The sequence below is a fragment of the Heterocephalus glaber genome, unplaced genomic scaffold (assembly GCF_053883595.1).
Source record: "Heterocephalus glaber isolate CG9 unplaced genomic scaffold, H.glaber_assembly_v1.0 deba00001539, whole genome shotgun sequence".
NCBI classification, from domain to species: Eukaryota; Metazoa; Chordata; class Mammalia; order Rodentia; family Bathyergidae; genus Heterocephalus; species Heterocephalus glaber.
In genome coordinates, this window is record NW_028258334.1 from 99,356 (window position 1) to 126,491 (window position 27,136).

The 27,136-nt window shown below is 36.1% G+C and overlaps 1 long non-coding RNA gene and 1 other non-coding gene across 2 annotated transcripts in view; both read right to left on the bottom strand.

Annotated features, from left to right (window-relative positions):
• The window catches only part of LOC147824456 (uncharacterized), a 230,887-nt gene that overhangs the window by 89,604 nt on the left and 114,147 nt on the right, over positions 1-27,136 (bottom strand). The window lies entirely within an intron of this gene.
• On the bottom strand, positions 7,548-7,658 carry LOC147824458 (U6 spliceosomal RNA). The gene has a single exon (XR_015442330.1). It is a non-coding gene; the product is annotated as a U6 spliceosomal RNA (small nuclear RNA).

Here is a 27,136-nt window from a genome sequence, read left to right on the forward strand (position 1 = left end):
TGCTGAGAAGTTCAACGGGCAGAGAGAGAAGTTCTGGGAAGCCCGACAGCCATACATATCATTTTACCCTTCTGATGATATTATTTCATATGAAAGTAGAAGCAGCAGGAGGCAATGTTCAGAAGACCAACTAAAGAAGACAGAGCACTTTGCCTTCCAAAGTTGCTCCGAGAGTTATGGCCAGAAAAAAGCAAAGCAAAGAAAGAAATTGAACTCTGCATAGTTTAAGGAAATCCACTTTGTGTCAGTCTACAGGGAAATTCTCACCTGTCAAGAGAACTGGATGTGTGCACCTTCCCCCCAAGAAGAGAGGCTTCCATATTTGTACCTTCACCACAGGAAGAGCCAAGAACTTCAACTAAGCCACCAGGCCAATGCTTCACCTTCCCCAGCTAAGACTGACTTCCAAACCCTTGGAAGATGCATATGTGGGGGTAGGCAGCACACAGCCTGGAGATTCTACTTCTGTGTTGACTAAAATGATTCACATGCTTATGTTTCTGAAGGGTCATAAAAGGAATGCCCTAAAGTAGGAAATCACCATCTATGTTTAATCCCACTACTTACGAAACCTGCTCTTTTTGCTTTGATGAATGCTATTTTCCAATTTCACCAAAGAAAACTGAATATTGAAATTGAGGCTATATTAAAAAGTAAACACTGTCCATTTAAATATTCATTTAAAAATATGGATCCATTTATTTATGAAGAATTAATATACTTTAGAATGCCATTTAGAAATGCATTGGTCACCTGAAATTTCATGTGATAGTCACTGATAAGAAATTATCATTTGAGTATTGTGCAAATTCGGGGCACTTTTATGTGTTTGAGTTAATTCTCTAATTAAGATAAAAGTTGTTTTTGTTAAATTCTTTTATTGGTACATTTTAGGTATACAACACAATTACATTTCTCATTGGGAACTTGCACCTTTACACAATGCATCTTGGTTATTCTTTCCGCATTCCTAGCCCTCCCTTCACCCCCTCCACCCTTCCCTATTTACAAAGACTTTATTTCCATTTTTTCCATTTCTCAGCATTTTTTCCTTTCCCTTCTTTTCTTTCCCCCATCCCTCCCACTACCCCTACCCTTTTGGACCTTTTCATCCTATTTTGCATTACCAATTATTCATTCTAATCATTGGTACATTTTAGGTGTACAATATAATGACATTCATCATTGGAAATTTGCACCTTTACATAGTCTCTCTTGGTTCTTATTTTTCACCCTTGCCCAGCCCTCCCTTCAACCCCTCCATTCCTATTTACAAAGATTTTGTTCCTATTTTTCCATTTTCTCATATTAATTCCACTCCTTTCTAGCCTTTCCCCTACCCCTCCCACTTCCTTCCCCTTTGCCCCTTTTCTTCCTATTTCCCATGACCTATTATACATTTTAGTCCTTATTTACACTTTGTTTCTCACACCAGAGAAACTATTCGGTATTTATACATGTGTGTCCTATTTATTTCACTTAAGAGTATTGCCTCAATGTGCATCCACTTAGCTATAAATGTCTCTAATTTCTCATTTCTTATCGCTGAGTAGAAATCCATTTAATTAAAAAAACACATTTTCTTTATCCAGTCTCCAGTTGATGAGCATTTGGGCTGTTTCCAAGTTTTAGCTATCACAAACTGTGCTGCTATGAACATGGGTGCACATATATCACTGTGGTTTGATTCTTTTAATTTTTTGGAGAAGATCCCCAGCAGGGGAATAGCAAGGTCAAATGGGACTTCCAGTCCTAGTTCTTTGAGGTATCTCCATACTGATTTCCACAGGGCTTGCACCAGTCTACACTCCTACCAGCAGTGGAGCAGGGTTCCTCTTTCCCCACAGCCCCACCAGCATTTGTTATTGGTTGATTTCATGATAGCAGCCATTCTTTCTGGAGTGAGGTGGAATCTCAGTGTTGTTTTCATTTGCATCTCTCCAATGACCAGTGATGTTGAACATTTTTTCATGTATTTATTTGCTATTTCTACTTCTTTGTCTGAGAAATGTCTGTTCATTTCAGATGCCCATTTTCAGATTAGGTCTTTAAATTTGGGAGGTCTGATCTTTTAAGGTTCTTCATAGATTCCAGATAATAGACCTTTGTCTGAGGAAAAGCAGGTGAAGATTTTTTCCCACATTGTGGGTTGTCTCTTCACACTGCTGGTGGTTTCTCTTGCTGTGCAGAAGCTTTTTAATAAGAAGAGATCCCACTTGTTGATTGTTTGTGCTAGTTCACGGGCAACTGAGGTTTTGTTCATAAAATCTTTTCCTACCCCAATGTCTTCAAGAGTTCTACCTAACCTCTGTTCCAACTGGGACAGAGTTTCTATTTTAATATTTACATCTTCAATCCATTTTGATTTTAGTTTAGTGCATGGTGAGAGATATAGGTCTAGTTTTAATCTTTGGTAAGTTGAAATCCAATTTTTCCAGCACCATTTATTAAAGAGGCTATTTTTCCTCCAGTGAGGGTGTTTGGCTCCTTTATCAAAGATGAGATGGCTGAGTGTGTCTGGCATTGTTTCTGCATCTTCTAATCTGTTCCACTGGTCCTCAGGTCTGTTTCTTTGCCAGTACTGTGCTGTTTTTATCACAGTAGCTTTGTAGTATAGTTGCAGGTTGGGGATCGTGATACCCCCTGCCATGCTTCTGTTACCTAGAATTGCTTTTGCTATTCTGGATCTCTTCTTGTTCCAAATTAATTTTTGTATTTTTCTCTCAAGGTCCATGAAGTATGCTGCTGGGATCTCAATTGGAATTGCATTGAATCTATATAGCAGTTTTGGAAGTATGTCTATTTTCACTATATTAGTCCTTCCTACCCAGGAGCAGGGGATGTCTGTCCATTTTCTGATATCATCTTCAATCTCTCTTTTCAGAGTGCCATAGTTTTCAGAGAAGAGGTCTTTGATTTCTTTCGATAGGTTGATTCCTAGGTATTTCAGTTTTTTGAATGCTATTGTGAAAGGAATTATTTGCCCTATTTCTCTCTCAGTGAGTCTGTCATTCGTGTAGTGGAAAGCTATTGATTTCTGTGTGTTGACCTTGTAACCAGCTACTTGACTGAATTTGGTTATTAAGTCTAGAAGACTTTTGGTGGAGTTCTTGGGGTCTTCCATATACAGTAACATGTCATCTGCAAATAATGACAATTTGGCTTCTTCTTTTAGGATAAAAATCTTAATTCACGTAAAAATCTTGATTCTATTGATTTTCAATTATCTGGAAAATTGCATAGCAAAGATAAAATGTGGATGATTCCTGCAAAAGGAAATTTTATTCTGCAATATGATACTCTGTGAAAGAGGAGTTGTATTTATCTGTTATTTGGCTCCAAACAGGAAAGAAAATGCCTTGTTCTCCTGTTCTGTTGAACAGCTGAGAAATGAGTAGTCTTCATCCTTCCTGCTGCTTCCTGCATTACCTAGGTAAGGAGGTGCCTTTCATCTCTGCTTACTTCCCTAGCTGAGCCCTCATGTCTACAATGTTCTGAGCCCAAGTCAGGAGAGTAAAGTGTAGACTGGTAAAAACTATTATTTAAAAAGCAGTGTCAACAACAAAAGATGATTTGGAGGGACCCTCCATTATAGTCCCCATTAGGTTTTCCAAAACCACCTCAAATAATCAAATACTGAAAGTAAAACATAAAAAAATTCTGCCTATGCAAATGTAAATTCAAACAAGTCCCCACAATCCCTCACCTTCCTGTGACTACATCATCACTTCTCAAGCTACTGCTATCTAGAAGTATACTGTGGCCTCTGCTGAAAACTCACTAATAAGCACCTTTGTGTTCCTGTGGAAAAGTTAACATGCGAGAGGTAAGAAAGAAAGTAACATATCATATTTAGATCTTGTTCAATGGACTAAACACAGGCTTATGAATGACTATCACCTCCCAATTATATCCCCATCTCTGACATCTTCCACAGTTTCTCGAATAGTATCTTCATCTCCTTGGCCATTGAAATTTGAATACTTAATAGACTTATGTTGAAATCTTCCCGGGTAAACCCTGTGAAGTCTGGCATGCATAGTTCATTTACATAGGAGGCAGAAATGTGACTCTAGGAAGTATAAGTTAGGAAGTGGGGTAGTGGGACAATAAAGAGACAAAAGTTAATCAAGTGTACAGTAATAAACAGATTAGCACTGTGGGCAAACAGAATCACTCTTCCTAGGGACTCTTTGCAGAGCCACATATACATGCTGATTCCGGCCCTCAGTGTTTCAGGGTTACCACTAGAAATGTTAAATCCCTTACTTCCTTCTCCTGGAGAGAACCTCCAGGTACCTAAGATGGGAAGGTGAAGGGCGAGTGGGATGGGGCTGGAAGCTTTTACCACACAAAGGCCTCTCAAGCTTTAGATGTCCAAAGTGAAACTGTTCTTCCCTCATCTTCCCTCACCCTAGCAAGTAAAAACCCAACTTTTCAATTTGTTCAGGCCAAAACCCTTGAGTCATCACTTTTCCTCTTATTCTATCTAAACATCCATCATGAAACACTGTCAGTTTTATTTTCAGAAGGGAGCCAGAATCTGATGACTTCTCACCACCAGCACTGCCACTACTCTAGTGCAAATTACCCATTGTTTCTTACCCAGACTACAGCAATGAATTTTTAACCCCTTTTCTGGTTCCTACCTTTACTGGAAGCTATTCTCAGAATATTTAGAAAGATTCTTTGAAAACATACATCAATTCTCAGGTCAAATACCTCTGCGAGTTCCTCTCTTTGGGTGGGAGGTATAATGTTCCCTGCGTCCCTGGGCCCTTTTGTCTTCTCTTCTCCCCCTTGCTGGCTGGTTCCAGCCACACTGGGTTTCTTCCTGTTCCTTGAAGTCAGTGTGCCTGCTCCTGCCTAGGCACCTTTGCATTTGCTATTTCTTCTTCCTGAAATACGTTTTTCAGATGTCTACATATCAGTTTAACAGACAGGGCTATTTGGACTATTCAATCTAAAATTACACTCGTATCACTTGTACCCTGCATTAATTTTTTTCATAAAACTTATCAAAATATACTATACTTTATAGTATTTGTTTGCTTTTTTATACATTTTTGTATTATTTCCCTACAGAAAGTTAAGTTCTTTTTACAGTGAGTTTTTGCTTTATTCACTGCTATTTTATGAATTTACTGGTCAGAGAACCATATAAGACAAATATTGATACTTATGGAATACATATTTACCAAACACCGTGACTGGTATTATCCAATAACAAGTAGAAGCAGCCACTACTTTTCAGAAGAATTATTATCTAGATTTTATCCAGTGTAAGATGAAATCATTAGCTTTCAGGGGGAGATTATTATGAACAGTAGCAGGAAAAGGAAAAGAAGATAGGTTGACAGTGGAATGTGAAGAACCTTAAATGCTACATAATGAATGGGGACTTCACTCCATTTAGAAGGGAAGAATCTAATTTGGAGCTGCAGTTTTAAAAATGGTTGGAAGAATTCACCTATGAGCCATCTTGGGGCTAGAGATTACCTTGTGGAGAGGTTTTAAAATTACTATTGAATCTATTTAATAGATATAGAAGTGTCCTGATATTCAATTTCTTCTGGTAGCAGAGTTATATTAAAAGGATAATAGATGATAACTAAGTTGAGTTTATTCGAGGAAGTGAATGTTGTTTTAATATTCAAAAAGCCACTCAAAGTAACTCATCACTTTAACAATGATAACAAAGTAGAAAAAATTCCACATGATTATATCAATAAATGCAAAAAAAGTAATTACATAAAATCCAACAAGAATTTATTGGGAGGCAGGGAGAAAACCTCTTTGCCAACTAACTGTGAATAGAAGGAAACTTCCTTAAATCAATTATTATTATAATATCAAAAGTCATCAGAGGTTTCTGAGCAAAGGAACAAAAACATGAAAGAATTTCAGTACAAGTAATACTTCGATGCTATTCCTAGGGATATCAGCACAGAACACTAGAGACAGAGACGATGTCATGAATTTTTCCCCTCAAGTCTTTGTGTTAATGTGTCAGACACTGGTGCATCTACTACTGCTTACATCTTTTCAACACAGTATAGACTAATTTATTTACCTATTTTTTTTTTACTCAGAGGAGAAGCTTTTTGACCTCTGTCTGGATGTTAATCTACCTTGTTTAGCTGAAAAAAACGGTCTGCCTCTGGTGTTTCTGAAATTGAAACTACTACAAGTGTGCAAGGTCAGATCCATGTTTCCTCATGTTATCTAAGAACTAATGGTAAAAGTATTGAACAAAGATAAGGCTGGACATGAGTATGCCATGGGCTGTCTGGTGAGATACAGGTATGAACAAATGGAAATAAATATGTCAGAGGTAGGTGTGGTGATCAGCAAGGATTTCTTACACTTCTAATTTGTTTCTTAGGTAGAGTACAATGCATATGAAAATCTTCTTTCCCCTGAAAGAGAGTTGTGGCGTATGTATCCCTAGGACTGTGGTGTACAATCAGAGCTAAGTAAGTGTATTAAATGAATCCTTAGAAGACAAACTCCTAGGAAGTTTCATTACTTTGCTCTAAATTCTGCTTTTGTTCATGTAATGAATATTTAATTGTTTTGTTCCAAAAAGATTTAATGTGTTTCTATTTCCTTTGGTGATTGGCTTAAGTAAGCCAAGTCATCCATTTCTCTTCCTGTATGATGGATAATAGGTGCTAATATTTGCACTTTTCAATTTTATTTATACCTTGGTATGTTTGTGACCATTTTGTGTATATAAACTGGCAATTATCATTTGAAGACGTAAAGTAGTAAACTTTAGAATGTTGAATGTATTTTTGTAAACAATCCAAATGACTGAATCTATCAGTTTATTTTATAAATCAGTTGGTTCAAAATTTTAAAATCAAAATAAAAATGTATTAGAGGAGTTTAGGTCCTAAGAGTTGTTTAATAGAATTAATCTCAATCCTGTCTTTTTACTCAGTTAATCAAATTATTTGTCATGTTAAAATGTGGATATAGGGCTGGGGATTTAGCTCAATGGTTCTGCCACCTGCCTTGCAAGCTCAAGGACCCGAGTTCGATCCCTGGCACCATAAAAAAAAAAATGTGGATATAGTTTTCAGTTCTCTAGGTTCCAGGGATTAGAGCTCTAATGAAGGTTCATCAAAAGAGAAAAAGAAATGTATAACATGAATCAAGATGAAAATATTGCTTATAGCTCCAACATGGTGGATTTATTCTTGCTATGTTCACAAATGAAAAAAGAAAAAGTTTTACATATTTAGAAGATAATTCATGCCATTAAAAAAAAATCACAAGAAAAGCCGAACTGAAGCTAGTGACAAGATTTTACTTTTTGCTACATTACTGTGGTATTTTTATCAATATTATTTATGGGATTTTTTTTCTCCCTTGTTTTATTTTATTTTTTTCTCAAATTCTTTTATTGGTACGTTTTAGGTATACAATATGTTTACATTTTTCATTGAGTACTTGTACCTGCACATGCTGTAACTTGTTTCTTATTTTTTCCCCATTCCCTGTGCTCCCTTCACCCCCTCCCACCTTTCCCCATTTACAAAAAAAATATGGAATGAACGCTTCACGAATTTGGGTATCATCTTTGCGCAGGGGTCATGCTAATCTTCTCTGTATCGCTCCAATTTTAGTATATGTGCTGCCTAAGCGAGCACTTTTCCCCTTATTTTAGTCCAGGTCATTCAAAAGGAATTCTGTACTCAGACAAAATTGAATTTAGCACCCTTGGTTTCCTGCTGCCTATCTCTAGCTCCTCTACACATATCTATATATAGGGAAAAGCAAGAGCATAAGGCAGGTTTTAAACTGAAAGAGAAGTGTGTGTGTGTGTGTGTGTGTGTGTGCGTGCGCGCATGCACGTGTCTGTCTGTCTATGTGTCTCTGATGTCTTTCTTTGCCAGAAACCAGGGAGCCCGCAAGGAAGCTCTGGGTGAAATAGTAGCACCACACGCCTTTCCAGAGGGCCCTTCCTTCCTTCCCCTTCTTTGGTTTCTGGCCCCCTCTAGCTGCTCACTTTGTGGCAACTCAGGCAGCACACAGAATTAAATCCCTCTGCCTCCTGGCCAGAAAGGGTACCCTCTTCGAATGTCTGCTTCTCAAGATACACAATCAAGAATTCATTTAAGTGAACTCTGATGCATAACATACTTTCTTGTAACCTGTTGATTTCTGTTGGCACCGACATAAATATAATATCCAAAAAGTTATCAAAATGTCGAAATAGTTTTATGTTTGAATAACATTTATTTTTATGACTATTTAAGTGATGACTGTGCTTGATAGTTTATTTAGAAAATGCAGGAGTAAAATGAAAAAAAAAAAATCACCTGAACCCAGAAGTAACTTGTAAATCTGGCTTATTTTCATTATTTTATATGAATATACATATATTTATGCACCTAATTTTAATATTCAATTGAGATTTTTAGTATCTGATTTTGGACTCAAGTTTGCATTTCACATTTTACTATAAGAATATTTTCATATCATCTAATGATATTTGAATATATTATTTTTAATGCTTACGATTCTATTGACTCAGTCTAATATCAAAATTTATTTAAACAATTTATGAGAAATGTGTAGATAGACTAGGCTCTCAGTATTATAAGTAATTTTGGATGAACATTCTTAACATAAATCTTTTTAACATCTCAAAGTATTTCTGTAATCCATATACCTTCAAGCAGAATTACCAGGTTACTCTAACTAGGGTAGAAGTATTTTTGAAGCATTAGACTCCTATTTTTTATCATTTTTTCCTGAAATAAAACTCTTAGGTTACAAAAATCAAAATAACAAACTACAGTTACATACATGATTTTGGGTTTTTAAAAGATCAGCAAAGCATGAGATAATTCAAAATAATTTAGTTGTTACAAGGGGAACTCTCACCACATGAAAATTAGAACCTGTAGCATCAAGAAAATGATTATTCTCATAAAATGAAAAAACTCCCACTATATAAATACTTAATTTTGGCCATTTTACGAAAAGGCTGAAACCAATCAAAAAGGGAAGAAAGACAGACATATGGTTATAATTACAGCAACACAAAAGTGGTCAACCACTTCAATTTCTTGTGGCCAGTGAGGTCACAGGAGCTTCAGGCTGACATTTCAGGCAAATTATGCACACTGAGGTCAGATCATTCTACTTGAGGCACTTTTCATAATCGAAGTGTTCTGTTTACAAAAGGCCTTGACTTAAAAACATCCTGTTGTGCCCTCTAGTGTCTAAATTCATCTAAACGTTTGAGAACTTTCTAGCTTCTAAACCATAGCTGAATACTGTTTCACTCCTTCTTAACCTGTATCTGGAGGTGGCCAACATTCACATTATATCAAAATATTTTGTTTAATTTTTTTACTTCAGAGGGATCTGGTGCAAACATTAGAAAACAAACACCAAGCAAATCCTGCTCACCACCTGTTTTTTAAGAGTTTTATGGGAACACATCATGCTCAACTGTTACGTGTTGTCTGTGGACAACTGCATTTCCTCTTCCACACCAGAACTGAGTAGTCATTACAGAGATATTAGGGCCTAGAAAGGCTAAAATATTTACTTGACCTTTCACAGAAAATATTTGTTGGCCCCTGTGCTACAGACTCTCTCTGAAAATTAGATTGAAAACTATTACATGTTAGGATATCCTTTAATTCTCCTCCTTTCCATCAGCCACCAGGATACTAGTTAAAATGAAGATAATTCTGGCCCAGTTAGCTTTGTGGTTCAAGTATCAACTTTATATTTCCTTAGTGAAAACTTTACTGTCCTTGAGTTGTATCCTGATGACTTTGACACTGCTATGATTATATTCCAGAGAATATAAGATCCAAGCTCATTACCTATTAATACCAAGGTCCATAGAGCTTTCCTACCTTCTGTGCTAACTTATTTTGTTAGTTAGCTTCCCACCACTATAAAAAAGTACCTGAAATAATCAACTCATAAGAGAAAAAGTTTATTTGGGCTTACAGTTTTGACATTCTAGTCCATGAGGAATCAGCCCTGTTGCTTTGGCCAATATAGCACATCATGGTGAGAATACATGGAAAAATAAAACTATGTATCTTGTCATAGGAAAGTGAAAGAGGGAGAGAGGAAGGGGGTTGGGTCCTCCAATCCCAAAGGTACACTCTCTCATTGGGCCCCATCTGTGACAGGTTTTATCACCTCCCAATACTGCCACTGGAGGAGCAAGCCTTTGACAATGGGCCTTGGGAGGCATTTCCAGATCCCAAATGTAGCAGACATCTATTATTGATTAGGTAGAATGAGGACCAGAAGTTAATCAGTGCCCTGTTTCTCTTCTTCTTATGCGTTTGATGATAAAGCTTCAATTACTTTTAGAAACACACATAGTCTTTCTGGAATAAAGCAAACGTTCCATGTATAACTACTATGGCATTTAAGCTCACGCATGATTGAAATCTCACTCAACCACTTCCTTCCTCCACACAAATCTCACATCTTCCTAAGCCCTTCTGATATTTTATCGTCTCTTTTGGATGTCCAAAAGCTTCATGCTGTTTTCTATTCCCTACTTGAAATGGTTGATGTATATAGTTCATTAGAATTGTTTTTATTCACATGGTTTCTAGGAAGTGGGTCTACCTTATTGATTTCTAGCATGAAATTTGACTTCTGTTTCAAAATGGTTAAGATCATTCCTTTTTTCCAAGATACACGTATGTAACAGGCTGGCCAGAATTTTTTCACAATAATTAGGAAAGGACACAAAGCTATAGGTTTAGAACAGGGAATGAAAACAGTCTTTAGTTGATTCTTTGTCTCATAAAAAGGCACCTTTTACTTGTGGCATGTCCTCAGGGCCACTGCAGATGACATACTTGGAGCCGAAGGCCATGTCCTTCTCAGCTCTGCAGCCCACACTGCATGCGCTCCTCACCCTGTTTCTTACTTCCACTGTCCCCAGGACAATCCTCTTTCTTATACAAGACACAGAGATCATTTACACACCCACAGAACACATGCAGGGCATAGATTTACTCTATGGAATCTCTGACTCCACTACCTTTGAACCACAATGTTGCTTTTCTAATATCTGTATTGTGAAACACATCATCTTTTCATACTCAATGTTAAAGGCAATTAAATAAAACTCAGGAAAAAAATGACACCATACCTCTATTCCATAAGAAAAATATTTCCAAACTTACCTAGAAAAGAAAACAATAAATTTCAAATCAGAACATTTCAATGTTTTTAATAAATTAGGCAAATTTGTCCTTAAAAATATGCTTAACTCTTTTTTATCAATGTATCATTTTCTGTTAATAGTGTTTAGTTCTCCTGGATGTTGGGGCTGGCAGTGACACTTCACAATGGCCCAGTCTTAGCACACATATGGTTCTTTCTGATAATCTGCTAGTAGGAGAGTTTTTAGAACAAAAATGTAAATGACTTTCAGACCTAGAAAATCTATGGATTACAAGACATATTTGGGGGAGAAAAATACAATAGAAAAATAAAAGGGTTTGGAGTCAGACTGAGTTGAGTTTAAATTCCAGTTCCACTATAGCCTTTATAACTTGTTATATTATAACCACTTAAGACTCAGTATTCTTACCTGTACAACGGGACATTACATTTTCCTAATTAGATTATAGAGAGCTTTAAATAAGGTTGGTATATGGCATTGTGTATTAGCCCAATAAATATTATTTGCTGTCTTCCCTTTGTGAAAGCTTTCTTTTATGTAAATGTGTAATTTCTTGAAAGGTAAATGTTAAATAGCCTACACAGCATGGAAGAGCTTTAAGGAATTAAAAATGGATATCAAAGATCCACAAGGTTTACATTTTCTTATCTTTTTGATAGCGTGACCAGGTGGGTGTTTATAAAATATTAGTCATTTTTTAAGTACTAGGTAATTTACTTTCCAATGAAAGTCTGAGCATTTCACTGAGTTCAAGCTATTGATAGAGAGTACAGCGGTCTGTAGTATGGTTTCTGTGACACATATTCATACTGTGACCCCAATATGTCCCCTGCACTATGTCACTGAAGTACCAGTCACCAGGGAGCCTTTCAGCCTTTCCTAGTAAAGTGCAAGTATGTTCCAGCATCAGGGTGTTTGCATGCTCTGCTCCCTCCAAGAGCAGATCCTTCACACTCATCAGTCTGGGTTTTCTTCAGGCCTGGCCTCCAGTGGTCCCATCTTAGTGAGGATTGTCATGGGATGGGAATTCCAGCCATACTCTCATCCTCCACCCACTGAGTCTTCCCTCCCTTTGCACGATTACATCTTTCTAACACATTATATGCATTTATTTATTGTGTTTATTGAGTATTTCTGTTCCTACATAAGCTATAAAACAGCTACTACCCTAGAGTAGTTAAAAAACAAAAACAGGGTTTCTGTCTGTTTTTTTTTTTCACTATTTAATACCCAGGACCCACAACAATGCTTGGTTAAGAAGGTATTTGAAAAACATTTGCATAAGGAGTAGATAAAATATGCATGAGAGACAATCACATATAAAAATATAAGTAATACTTATAATGCAAGTTGTTTTATATGTTTAATTTTTTATAAAATATATTTATTTTTATATTCTATTTATATGTTTGTTATATAAATATTTACATATTCATTACACAGGAATATTTAATTAAATTTTTAGATGGAAGTAAATCATTTTGCTTTTACTTAATTCTTATGAGGAAAATTGAGGTTCTCCCTAGAATGCCTGCTCAGTCTTTCCATTTTTGAACAGACTGAGTATCTGTGGTTAATAATCCTCTTGTGGTGGAATGGAGCCATATGATGGCTTCTGGCCCATAGCTCGCATGGACATGTACTGAACTGCAGGGGTGAGACCCTCTGCCTTTCCTCCATTCTCCCTCTGCCAGAGGGACTGGCAGCCATCTTGTGTGATGGCTCCTCCACCACCTCCAGCCTGAGAGAGGAGACCGTAAAGCAGAGGTGTGGGTTGATTGCACGTAGTGCGAGAAAACAAAAACAACAACCTTTGTTGGTATAAGATTTTGAGGCTGGTAAGGTAATTAAACTGATCCAGCATGATTAATATAGAAATTGGGCACATGTAATTTTTAAATTAACTGTATTGGTACATTTTAGTTATACATTATGATCACATTCATCATTGGGAATTTGTGCCTGTACATGATATATCTTAGTTCTTGTTTTTTCCCATTCCCCTTTCCTCCCTTCCACCTTCCACCCCCTCCTATTTACAAAAGCTTTGTTTTTGTTTTTGCTGTCTTTTGTCATATTTTTTTCTTTCTCTTCTTTGCTTTTCACCCATCCCCTTACTCCCCCTTCCCCTTTGAATCTTTTCTTCCTATTTCACATTACCTATTCCCCTTATTGTCTCTCTGGTGTGAGAAACTGGATGTGCACATGTAATTTAAGAATTATACCAAAAGCTTTTAAAAAAAACACAAAACTGTATTACACGTATCCATTCTGAATGCATTTTCTCAAATCATTTTGCTCCTGCTGGCACTTAACTTTATAACTGAAAGTAATATGCTTATTTTTTCTTGATTTTTGAAAATTTTAAACATTATCTATTCAGTTTCTGCTGTAATAAGGATAAGGATTTGTTTTATTCTAATCTCTTTTCTCCTTTCATGTAGTTACATCATAATTTTTTGTTAAATACATTTCTATATACAGAGGTACATATAAAGAGTAAATTTAACATATATATATATAATTTTTTTTCTTCAATACCAGGTATTGAACCCACATTCTTCACAGGAAGCTATATCCCTAGCCCTTTTATTATTTTTTATTTTGGGATAGGGTCTTGCTAAGTCTCTAAGTTGCCCAGGGTGGGTTCCAACTTGTGATCCTCCTGGCTCAGTCTCACAGAGTGCTGGGGCTATAGGTGTGTGTCAACATACCTGTCTTATATTTTTACTATGTAAATCTTATATGCTATATATGTAATATAGTACAACTTTGGTTTTGCTTATAGTTAATTTCCTTGTTTTTCTTTTTTCCCTTAGTTGTGGTCCTAGCTGCCATCCCTCTTTGGTGATGTATCAAACTGGATAATCTATTAATCCATTTCTTCTTCTCAGACGTCTACCTCAGGGCCAACTTCTCTATTCCACCTGTACTTCTGGACAGGTTGCTTTCTAGACTTCCTAAAAGCCCAACACCATAAACTTTCTCTCTGTTGTCTCTCATGTTGATTACTGGATTCTTTATCTTGCTTTTTTGTAGTTTTCTTTTTCTAGTGGATCACATTTTATAGAAGCTTAAATGGCAAAAGAGTGAATAGTATTTAACTTTTAAAATCTTGCATAATTAAGATGGCTTTATTTTGTCTTTACACTTGGTAATGGTTTCACAGTATAGGTGTCTACATTGAAAACATCCTTCAAAATACTGAAGTCATGGCTTAATTGATTGCTACCATCTAAGATTTTTTAGTATGTTTTGACATCAATCTGATTCTCATTTTTGGATGTGATATCTTCTTTTTCTTTTTTTTCTTTCTTTTGAAGGTTTTAGGATCTATATGCTTAGGGTTGTGAAATTTCCAAAAGATGTGTTTTTGTGTCTTCTTTTCTTTCCCTGTACTCAAGATTCCTGTTCTGTTTGAAAAAAAATTCACGTTTTTCATTTATGAGAAATTTTCTTGCCTAGCCATATGTTTTTATTACTAGTTTTTACTTTATATTTAAAAAGTTTTTGTTTTTATGAGCACGTTTGCAGTACCTGAAGAGTACACTTCCCTTGTGAGGAGTTGGTACATGTGCAGAACACATCTTAATTCTTTTTTCATCCCCTTCCCCCCTCTAATCCTCCACTTGCTCATTTCTCCCTCCATCTCCACATGTTTATTTAAAAAATCATTTTCTTTCATTGTCCAGCATTTTCTCATTCTGAAATAACTATCAGTAAGATGCTGTGCCTCCTAAATCAATTCTCTTTCCAACTAATAGTTTTCTCTATTTTTATCATGATCTTTTCATCTTGATAGACTGTTAACCTTTTCATTGATACTCCATTTTAGCAATATATATTTTAATTTCCAAAAGCCTTTTCTTATTCTTTGATTTTTAAAACGTTTCTCATAGTATCTTTTTTATGTGTCACAACTATGATACCTTCTCTTTTCTTTGCGTAGATATTATTTTTTGATTTTTGGTTCTTGGCTGGCTTGTACTTTTTCTCTCCCTACATTGTCTGTTTCCACCAACCTCCATTTTTTTCTACTGATTTGCCCCCACCCCTGCCTCTGTTGTGGGTCTCCTGAAATTTAGGATGATGCTCAGTTAACCATTCACATTTGAATTGAGGTCAAAAGCAACATAGATGAGCTAATTTCTTGTTGAATTTTAAAGATAGGTGACTGGAGGAGCATCTTGCATTCCCTCAGAAACCTGTTGGAAGTGTCAGAATACAAAGGTCTTTTCAGTGAGGCAAGTTTCATTTTCCAGAGGAAAATCTTGGTTTTTTTGGTTTTTTGGTTTTTTTTAGTTCTATAAAGCTGTATTCTGTAGCTAGTTTAAGCTCTTTTAAAAAATTATATTGACTCAAAATAAGAAAAAGATAAAACTCATACACAGTACTGTTCAGTTACATGAAGCTACTGGGAAACAGACTTTAAATTATTTTAACTCAAATCACTATTAAAATGTAAGAAGACAAATAGTAATCAAAAATGTCATCACCATATGGAGGAAAACTTGATGTCAGCCACAACATTTATAAAGAACAGGTGACGCTTAAGCAATTAAAAACTCCTTATGGAATTATACAACTGTAACCTAAATTCCATAGATCTGTGGTGAAATGATGTACATAAATTAGACAAAAGATATTTCATTAACACGTACATTCAAAATTACTTGACCGTAATTTCCAAAGGTTCAGAAGGAACGAAATATCCTCATGCATACCACATTGTTTATTTTTACATTTCCTAAGGACATAATTGCATCCTCTGTTTTCTGTCAAAGTCTGTGCCTATTCTGTATTTTATGTCCAGAGGAAAACCTTGTAATCATAAGGCTTTGGTAAAATGCACTTATCTGCTTTCACTTTAAGCAGAGATTGGGGGAGGAAGCTGAGGTCTCAGCATTTTTTAAAATTAATTTTATTGGTACATTTTAGGTATACAATAAAATGACATTCATCATTGGAGATCTGCACCTTTACATAATCTCTCTTGGTTCTTATTTTTTCCCCATTCCCCTGCCCTCCCTTCAACCCCTCCATTCCTCCCTATTTACAAAGACTTTGTTTCCATTTTTTATTTTCTCATATTAATACCATTCCCTTCTTTCCTTTCCCCTAGCCCTCCCACTTTCCCTTCACCTTTGCCCCTTTTCTTCCTATTTCACATTACCTATTATACCTTTTAGTCCTTATTTACACTTTCAGTTTCTCACACCAGAGAAACTATTTGGTATTTACACGTGTGTCCTATTTATTTCACTTAAGAGTATCACTTCAGTGTGCATCCATTTAGCTATAAATGTCTCTAATTTCTCATTTTTTATGGCTGAGCAGTACTCCATTTTATACTTTTTTAAAAAACACATTTTCTGTATCCAGTCTCCAGTTGATGGGCATTTGGGGCTCCTTTCTCAACATTCTTGACACAGTCGGCACTGGATGCCCACATCCACTTCCCAGATGGGAATAAGCTCTTCTCCAATAGGGGGCGTACTGCTCTTGCCCATGACCAAACCCCACTGACCTAGAGTAGCCTGCAGACACTGAGTGGCTGATACAGGGGAAAGAGAAGGTTTAAAGTCTGAAGCCCTTCCTCTCAGTTTTAGAAGCCCCAGGGTACCAGCTGAAGTCTCCACTGAGCCTTTAACCCTCCTCCTTGCCTTTTGGTCTCCATAAATGTGCTGCACGTCAATCCTCTACCCTGAAGCCTGCTTCCTTGGTTATGCCCTGCCACACATAACCCTCCGCATCCTTTGTCTTAGCCCCATACCACAATGTCCATAGTGTGCTACATCTGCTCTCCCAGTCTTGAGCTTTTCCAATATTTCTTTAGAAAATAAACCTTGGATATTTCTGTGGGTACAAATGGGGACCCGCAGTGTGATGGGGAAACAGTCTTCTATCCTTTTCCCATGCTCCTGTTTTAAAATTCCTATACTTAGAGATGATATGAACACACAAGATCAATTCACTACAATTGAACAGAAGGACATTTTAAAAAGATTATTGGTGTAATAGCTCTTCTCTATGCACATGGATTATAAACATGCCTCTACATATCAACAGCATAAGTGTAAGCCATCCTTTAGAATATTACATGGGAATTACTGCACAATGCTTCTTGAGCTGAATTTTATACTAATCATAGTGTTCCTGTAACTCCTACAAGAATTCTTTTCCCTTAGCTGGAGAAGTGAAATGAATTGCTCATTATCTGAAAAGCCACATGAATGTACCAAGGAATGAAACAGGTTAACCCATTGCCAGGTGAGTGCTTTCTCCATTACTTCAAATTGCCTGCTAAATTAAAATTCATCATAATATTTGAATTAGGATCATTTAATGTAGAACATTTCCTCTTCTAGAATATTTTACAGTACAAGTCAATTTCTTACTATCCTACAATTTGTTCAAGCAATCAGCTTGTATTTTTAAATCTATTTTTGTATCTCTAATTCAGCATCTGCCAAATTTCTCAGTGGAGCACCAACCCCATTAGACACTCTGAAAACAAGCCAACAAAAAGTTTCAATTTTAATAATGTTTAGGATATTCCATGTGTAGTATTTTCCCTCTTTGTGTGTGTAAGTGTGTATGTGTGTCATACTGGGGATTGAACCCAGGGCCTTTGCACTGAGTTATATTCCTATCCTCAGCTCTTTTTCTTTTGAGGCACAGTTTCACTAAGTCACTGCATTGCTCAGGCTAGACACAAACTTATGATGTTTCTGCCTCAGCTTCTGAGAGTGCTGGGATCACAACCATGTACTGCTACTCCTGGCTTGCATATTATATTTTCTACCTACAGTTTTTGTCTTGTTTTGTTTTGTTTTTTGGTACTGGGGATCAAACTCAGGACCTTGTGTTTGCGAGCCAGGCAGTGGCAGCACAGAGCTAAATCCCTGGTTCTTACCTACAGTTTTAAAATATTTATTAAGCTTGTATAAAGACTCTGGAAATCTCCTGGTGAAGTATGGGTTTAATTCTGTGAAGTTCAGCTTATTAGACAATGGAATCATTTTGCATGTAGCACATATAAGTATCGTAGGCACTAACATTCTATAAAATTTGCTTTAGGAATTACTGACCTAGGAGATTAGGGTTCTTAATAAGAAGAGATGAAGAAAACAAACAGCTGTAAATATTGAAAGAAAAGCAAAGGGCTTTAATAGTCCCAACCAAGTGAGGTGAATTATCAAGTCACCTGAATTCTCAATGGGACAAGAAGAGAAAACAGAAGTAGTAGTTTATAGTGTTTAGGCAATAGGGTAAGCTGTGATTTGGGACTTTGTTCAAATGTATCAACTGTCATGGCTTCATCTGCCAAAGTTATTCTATAATTCCAAAATACATCTTTGTTTTGCAGTTGACAAAAGTTTTGTTTTATGGTGTATAATATTTACATATACATGTATATAATATATATTATTTGTATAATGTTTGTAAATATATGTTTTTTCACACATTTTGGAATGAGTAGTAAATCAAACTCATTAACAAATGCTTTACATCATATACTTACATTTTTGTGATACGAACACTTAAAAGTTACTCTTAGCAATTTTCAAGTATACAACACGCTACAGTTAGCTACAGTCACTCTGATGTGCCATAGTTTTCTTGAATTTACTCCTCTGATTAACTTTAATTCATGTCCTTTGACCAACATCTTTGCTATTCCCTAGTCTCTGGGAACTGAGATTCCACATACAGGTGAGATCATGCAGTATTTTGTCTTTCTGTGCCTGGTTTAGTTCACTTAATATAATATCCTCTTGTTTATTCCTCTCTTAAGAGGAATTTCAAAATATAGAAGAACTCAACTCAATATTAAGAAAACAATCCCAATTAAAAAGAGCCAAATGAATTCACTCAGATGCAAAATGAAAAACCGTCAGTCTCATAGAAGAAGAAAATCAGTGGTTAAGTTGGGGGTAAAGAAGCAGACTGCAGAGTTAATCAAACAACACAGGATTAGAATTAGGAGGAATAAGTTCAAGAGGTCTACTGTGCAACATGGTGAGTGTAGCAAATAACAATATATTGTGTTTTGAAATATGTTAAGATAGTGTGGATGTTAAATGTTCTAACTATGAAAATGGTAACTGTAAGTAAATGAATATGTTAATTACTAGATTCAAGCACTCCACAATCTATACATACTTAGAAACATAATGTTGTACTTGATGTATACAATTTTAGGTGTCAATTTTAAAAGATAAACATAGGACTGTAGCATATATTTCTCAAATGATGCAAAGATTCAAAATCAAGAAGTATATGAGAAAAAAAGAAAATGTTCAGCATCATTAATCATCAGTGAAATACAAATTTAAAAACCACAAAGAGATGCTACTTTATATCTGTTCAATTGATTCAATACGATAAGTGTTGATGAGGATGTGAAGAAAAGAGAATCTTTGTATATTGCTGACAGGAGCATAACTTAGTCTGGCCATTGTGAAAAACACCAGTTGGAGGTTTCTCAAAAAAACTAAAAACAGAACCACTGTATTATTCAACATTTCTACTACTGGTCATATATCTATGGGAAATGAAGTCAGTATGTGGAGGAGACCCTTGCATTCCCAAGTTCATTGTAGCACTGTTTAAAATAGTCAAAATAATGAGATTAAACTACGTATCCATAAACAAATAAAGAAACTGTGGCACATGCATATATATATATGCATATATATTTCAGTGATATAAAAAAGGAATAGTATAAAAGGAACACAAAGGATCTTCTAACAGACACACTATGAATAACATGAAGCTACTATTAAAATTTTATCTTTGCTGATGTCAGGAATATGAAGAGTCCAAAAACTATAAATATTAAGATTTAGCTTAGGGAGTCAAACAATATCGCAAAAATATTTCACCATGATTTATCTACTAATTTATTTATTTTAGGAAATTCTGTATGAGGTTTGCGGGATGAAGAGATAATGAGATTAAATATTAATTTTTACCCCCAAACTTCTGGAACTTCACTGTATAATACACAAAAGGATTAAAAATACAAAATTCAAGAACATGAATTCATGAAGGAACTACAAGGGAGGTGATGATGTCCCTGAAATTACATGCAAAATTTTGTGTATATTTCATTTTTGAGGAAGAGGAACCATATTTAATTAGCTTTTTAAACTCATCTGAGACTCTTTAAAGATCATTTGAGGGAATCCTCTCTAAGGACTTTCTTTTCTTTCTGATTATAATTTTATAAGATTTTTTTAATGGAAGGTGTTACAAGTCATGTCAATAATATAATTAATTTATTCACTAGGACTTTCACTTTTAGATATTCAATATATTTAAACGATATTTTAAAGGTTATGACTAATTTATAAGTATTGTTTTAAATGTGCTTAACTACATAAAGCTTTAATATACCTTTTCTATTCCACAGCTGGTACAAAAAAATCACATTATCTAAAAATCTTATAGTTAGAAACTCACTTGCCCACAAGATGGCGCTCTACAATCTTGGCTACGTGGGTTTCCCACACCGATTTCTCAAAACATTATTTTTAATGCCTTCTCTTCCCTAAAAACTAAAATATTCACATGAACGATTCTCCATAATTATTTTACGTCCATACTTGGATATCTGGCAAGGCCTGACTAAGTGTATGTGAATTTTTTTTTATTAATTGACGAACATTTTAGACATTCACAGATTTGCTAAATTTTTGCTACCTTCGTAGCTCTGCATTGTGCCTAGCAGGAGACCTAAAAACAGACAAACAGACGGAATTAATATTAGTAGGAATTAATGTTTAAATGAATCAATGTTTAGTGATTCTCGCCTCTCAGAAAAGATAAAATTTTTATATCAAAAAGTTAATGAGTGTATTTTAATTAAAAATATTAGGTATGAACATACTTTACATGTACAAAGAAGGGAAAACATAATGCAGAGTTTGATTAGGAAGGAGATTTTATGAGTTGGTTTGGTTTAGGAAGAACTGCAAGGTTTACATGAGAAGAAAATAGAGGAAAGATATTCTAGAAAGGGCAACAAGCACAAGAAACAGCTTAGAATTTTTTGCTCATGGCTTGTAAGAAAATGGCCTTCTTGTAGGTAAGGCCAGGTGAGCTACAGAGCGTGGACAGTTATTGCAAGGACAAGGAAAGGGAAGTAATATTTACTCTGAACATATTATGTATGATTCATGCTATGATTAAATGATCTCCCTAAATGCTATACTAAATCCCAGAATACAATTACCAGAGGAGGAGAAGTGTCTCAAAGCAAACCAGAATTAAGAAGAGTGCACCAAGTGACCAGTAGAAGGGGTTAAGCTTCTCAGTCTTGATTCTTTATTTCTTGAGTGAGGACCCTGTCTTTAGTGCCCTCTATTGTGAGAAGATGGAGCACACCCTCCGCTGCTCAGTGTGCACTAAGATCCATAAGGAAAGTGTCTCATAAGGACTGAATTTCAGGAAAACAACTCCCAGGAAAAGTCAGAATCTCTAGTTTCCCGTTGTTTTGATTTCACATACTTCTTTTTTGTGAGTAAAGCCTTGATTTAAAATTCCTCTTTTGTGTCAGCTGTTGTGCTAAGAAAAAGGGGACTTTTAACCTCTATTCGGATGAAATCTGGTAAAAAGAGAGCAGTATCTGCTTCTTAAAGAGTGATGAAAATGAAAACAAAAATTAGAAAGACGCCTGCCCCCAAAGCATTCATCTTAGGGGAAAGAGCTGAGACATGTGGTCTATGTGCCTCACTCCAACTGAGAATTTCCTTCCATCCCAACCTGGCATTCCAAGCTTATGTCGAACTATTTTAACATCCCCACTTGGCTTTCCTACAGACAACTCAGCTTAACAGTTCCACAGCATTACGCTACTGCTCTTCTGTCTCCAGGCTTGTTTTTCTGGTGTCTTGTCCACGCTGGTTGATGGCGAGTTCTTCCTTTCAGTTGTTCAGCCTGAAACCTTGGCATCATTCTGGGCTCCTCCTTATATCACACTTCCAGTCTACAATGGAATTTTGTCACTCTGTCTTCCAAATATATCCAGAATGAGCCCCTCTCGACTCATTCTAGTCAGCTATCATTCTCTCACATAAAGCATAATGAACCTCCTAACTGGTTGCTCTGCTTTTCTTATCTCCTTAAAGTCCACGACCAAATTAGTAGGCAGGATAATCTGGTTAAAACCTGTTTAAAGCTGGCTCATTGCTTCACTCAGAATTAAGGTCAGTCATAGTAAGATTGACAAAGCGCTACATGAGATGCCAGAATACGTTCCCTGCTCCCCTTGTGTTTCATCTCCAACTTTGTTTCCTCTATTCTCTTTCAGCCTTCAAGGCCTCCTTACTGTTTCACAATCACAGCAGGAAGATTGCTTTTCCTCTATGAAAATATTCTTCTCTCCTTCATGTGTTTATTCAAATACCACTCTTACAATGAGATCATTCCTAATCATGCCTAAATTCCATCACGCACACACATACACACTTACATTATTTTTTAGTGTATTTCCACTCTACCAATAATATTAGTCTTTCATCAGTTTTATTCACTGTTGTGTCTACTGCAGTATAGAGTATGCCTCCAACTGGTGTTTACTGAATAGACTTTTAAGGAAATCCAGATTTCTGTGTTCTCTTGAAAACTCAGAAAATCTGCCAGCACTGGCTTGTGTTTTAACATGGCCTCAACTGTTGGGAGCTTGCAAGCAGCTGCATGTGCAAATGAAGCTGGGTGCTTGTTGTCCAAGATCCCTCCCTTCCTTCTCCATTTACTTTACCTCTTCATCCCTGTGTAAATTGTGACCTCTGCTGGGATAGCAAGTCCTGAGAGACTCAGGAAGGAGAACTTCCAATATGTCATTTGGGAGTGGTGGGCAGGACTGTTTGAGGTTGGATGTGGACATGCCAATTCATATCTGTTGTCCAAGTGCAGGCATGAATGGATAAAAACTTTCATGAGGTTAACATGGGGAGAAGCAGGATTTGAAGGATGAATTGATAGAACATGAAGATGGATTGGATAAAGAAATATAAAAAAAGTAACAACTGGAATTTCATGCCAGGTCGACTGGGCGAATAGTTAAGACTGGTGTAAAAAGAGAACTTGAGAATCTACCTCAGACATAAATCAGGAAAGAAATAGGCTGATCTCAGTGAATATAACTTGAATTTGAAGACATAATTTCAAGGCATTTGATGACAGAAAAAAAATTGAGATCAAAGCCAGAGAAGAGAACTTAATTTTGCATACTGCTTATAGATGACTTGCGAAAAGGTACCTTAGGATGAACACCACTTAATAGTAGACTACTATAAGTGGGGAAAATGGATAAAAATGAGAAAAGAAAGAAGATTATGAATTATAAATAGAGTATTTGGACTGCAATTTGAAAGCAAAAATTCCTCTTCTCCCTCCCCCACAGAAGCACATACACCTACTTAAACACAAGTGGAATTGATTTAATGTGTTAAAGTTGGCTGCTTCCACATTCTGTGTGCATTCCAGCTTTCCCGTTCCATAACTAAGCTGATCTCTCTCCAGTGAAGACTTAAATTCTAAATAGCATCAGTAACATTTGTGGAGATTTTCTCTTTTTCCCTTCCTACTATACATTTCCAAATCATATATATTCTGTGGACACCTCTAAGCGAGGATAAAACCAACTCAATCTGCTGATTTTTAGAGTTAAAAGTTTTCCAGTTATTTTTTAATTCAGAAAGCATGTAAAACTCATCTTCAACAAAGGCCCGGTACTGGATACAACACCAAGAATGTAATAGATGGGGTTCTCTCCTTTTCCTTTCCTTTCCTTTAAAACTTGAATACAAGTAAAGTTTAATCATTCTAGACGACATGTCCTTTAACTAAAAGTGGAAATTTTATGCAATTAAAGTTTGCTTTGTGCTCTATAAAACAGGTACATTGCTCATTAGGCCAGTGTCATGCGGGACTTAATACTTGCAATTTCAGATGCTCATTTCTTTGGATTGAATGTATTATAAGGTATCTTTCACCTTTGATGCTCTGAAATGGTTCCCCTTGAGTTGCTAAAGCATAGTTTATTGTTTTGGCTGCCAGACAGACCCACAAAGGTGTGCTATTTGTATTGGCAGATAAATGACAGTAGATGGAATCAAGCATGTGCCGTGTCTCACCAGTAAGACTGCAGCCTTAGAAAAGGATGTGCCTCTGAAGCACAATACAGGTTGTTCGTGTAGCATCAGTGTCACTGTAATAGCTAGTGAATGGGAAATTGGCAAGTCACTATACATAGCAGGCAAAATGCCACTCTCAGGATTCCTACAGGTTTGTTCTCCTTACTCTCATCTTGTCTCTTTGCCAAGAGCAGGCTTCTGGGCAAAGATGTTTTGTCAGCCTGAATTTTTCCCCCAGTATTTAGAGAGATGATTAATATTACCATGAAATCATGCACTGTCATTAATATTAATTCATTCAGTGTTTTCTGTGTACTAGAAAACACTAAAGCAAGTTAACAACTTACTGAGCATATACTGTATTACGGGTTTACTATACTATACAATCATACTTTAAAAATTACTATCAGTGTAAATAATGATGGTAAATATTTTCATATTGCTTACCAAATACAAAGCACATTTCCAAGGCTTTAAAGTTTATTAAGGTTTGAAATTCTCATAACCTTAGGAGCTTAGTATAATCAACTTCATTTTAGATACGAAAGAAAACTGCAATAACAAGTATTACTCTTAGTAATATGATAATAATACTGTAATAGCATATGATTTATTCTGTACTATTATATATGTAAATTACTATGTACTATTATATATGTATATGATATAAATGTACATATGGGTATATATAGAATATTGGGTATATATTTTAAATTCTTTAATTCTCATAATATCTGTGAATTTCTCATTATCATTCTCATTTAGAATAAGAGAACTAATAATCATAATAGGAGCTAAAGGTAATAGCAGCTAACATTATGGATTTAATATGCACTGGCAATGGCAGACATTATCTCATTTAGTCCTCACCAATGTTATTATTACCACATTACTTTTAGAGATGATAAAACTCTTAAGAATTAAAGAATATCCCTGGTACCTGAAAAAATAAAGAAATTTCCATGGGCTGGGGATTTAGCTCAGTGGTGCTGTACCTGCCTTGTAAGTAAAAGGTCCTGAGTTCGATCCCTGGTACCCCCCCACCCCACAAGAATAAAAGAATAATAAATAGTAAGGAGGGGCCTGAGTTTTTAACTCAGAGTCCAAATATTGGTCCATTCACCAATGGGCTAGGCCACAAGCCATGAAATCTGGAAATACAGTGTAAACCAGACAGGTTGTGATCACAAGGAGTTAGTACAGAGCAAGGTGTGCTTTACAACATATTGTATCAGTTGGAAAATACAAGTTAAAATCTGTTTTCTCAGGGCCTGTTATGTGGAAAGCTGTGTACTAAGTGGGAAAAACCACAAAGATGGGGGCATATACAGGTTCTTTGAGTATCCTTGGAACTTGTGAGCTGGTGGGGAGATCACTTCCATGCATAATGCAAGAGAATGAATAAAGTGGCCAGAGCTGTGAGGGGGCAAACGATAGATGAAGTACACAGTGGAATACTGAGCACATGTTGTGGAACTTTGAGGTTTTATAGGTTCTCACTGGACTATATGTGTCTTTCTATTGAACTCCATTTACTTGTAGTGCTGCTGATGTTTCTCTTTCAGATATTGATTTTTCTCAGGTACCAGAACAAGGAGAAGGGACAGACTGAGAGCATAGGCTATTGCTGCTTGGCAAACCAACTGTACTTCTCTAGAGGAAAACTTCTGAGCATGTGGGAGGTTTTCTTAGTTCATTTCATTCTCAATACACCTGCTTTTCAGGAAGATTAACAATCCAATAAGCAGAATTTAATAGCATGGTGGGAAAGCCCTTCCTTGAGCCAAAGCATAGGTTTTTTTATTTCTTTTTCTTCTTCTTTTTTTTTTGTGCCAAATTAAAGATCCTTCTCGGGAGAGTTCTGCCAAAACCAATTGATTTTTCCTGGATGCTTTTGAGGTAAATGGTGTTCTAAACCAGCAAGGAACAGTCTAGGCCATGGTAATTCTAAGATTGTAAAGAAAACGGATATAATGTGCAAGTTGGGTACAGAAAACCAACTTCCTTATGCTACTGTCTCACTCAGGTGGAGTCAAGGGCATGGAAATCATCTACCTTCCCAAGAAGGATCACTTCAGTTAAAGTGTGAATGCAGTAATTCAGTAAAGTGACACTGTGACTTATTTTCATCTTGATTATTACTTACCAGTGAAAAGCCTGGAGATAGAGAGTACCAGATACAAATCATCTTCAGAGCAAAAGCTGAAGTCAGGTAATCTAGAACCCCAACAGTATGTGCACGCTGCCTTCCATAATGTCAGCCTCACTTATCCCCAGCACTGACAGTGCTGGTCAGCTTGGACAGGTAGCCAATGTTCCTCTCCCTCCTGGAAGATCTGGGGTAGCCCACCTCCCCTCTGCCATGAAGAACAGCACCAGTTCCTGTTATACAGTCAGTGACAGTATTAAACCTATCAAATCTTAAAGGGGAAATGGAATGTATCATTCAAATGTGGTATATTTGCCATTGGGCAATCCCAATCTATGACATTTAACTGTGAGCTTGCTAATAAACAGAAGACATTTATAATATCTGGAAATTTGGTTGCTTTTGCTCTTCTAAATATATAAAAGAATTATTAAACCGATTTCCTCCTAAATTATGCTATACCAGGTTTAGAGTAAGACACAAGAGACTTCTGTTCTGCCTATGTAACCACGAGAATCTCTCATTTTCTTTCATTCTTTAACTCCGTATTTCTAATTGACTTCTCAATATGGGCGAGGAGGATTTCACACTCTTTCGCCATCTCATTCCTCCACTTCTTGCTTTTCATCTTCCTAGTATATTTACAGAACA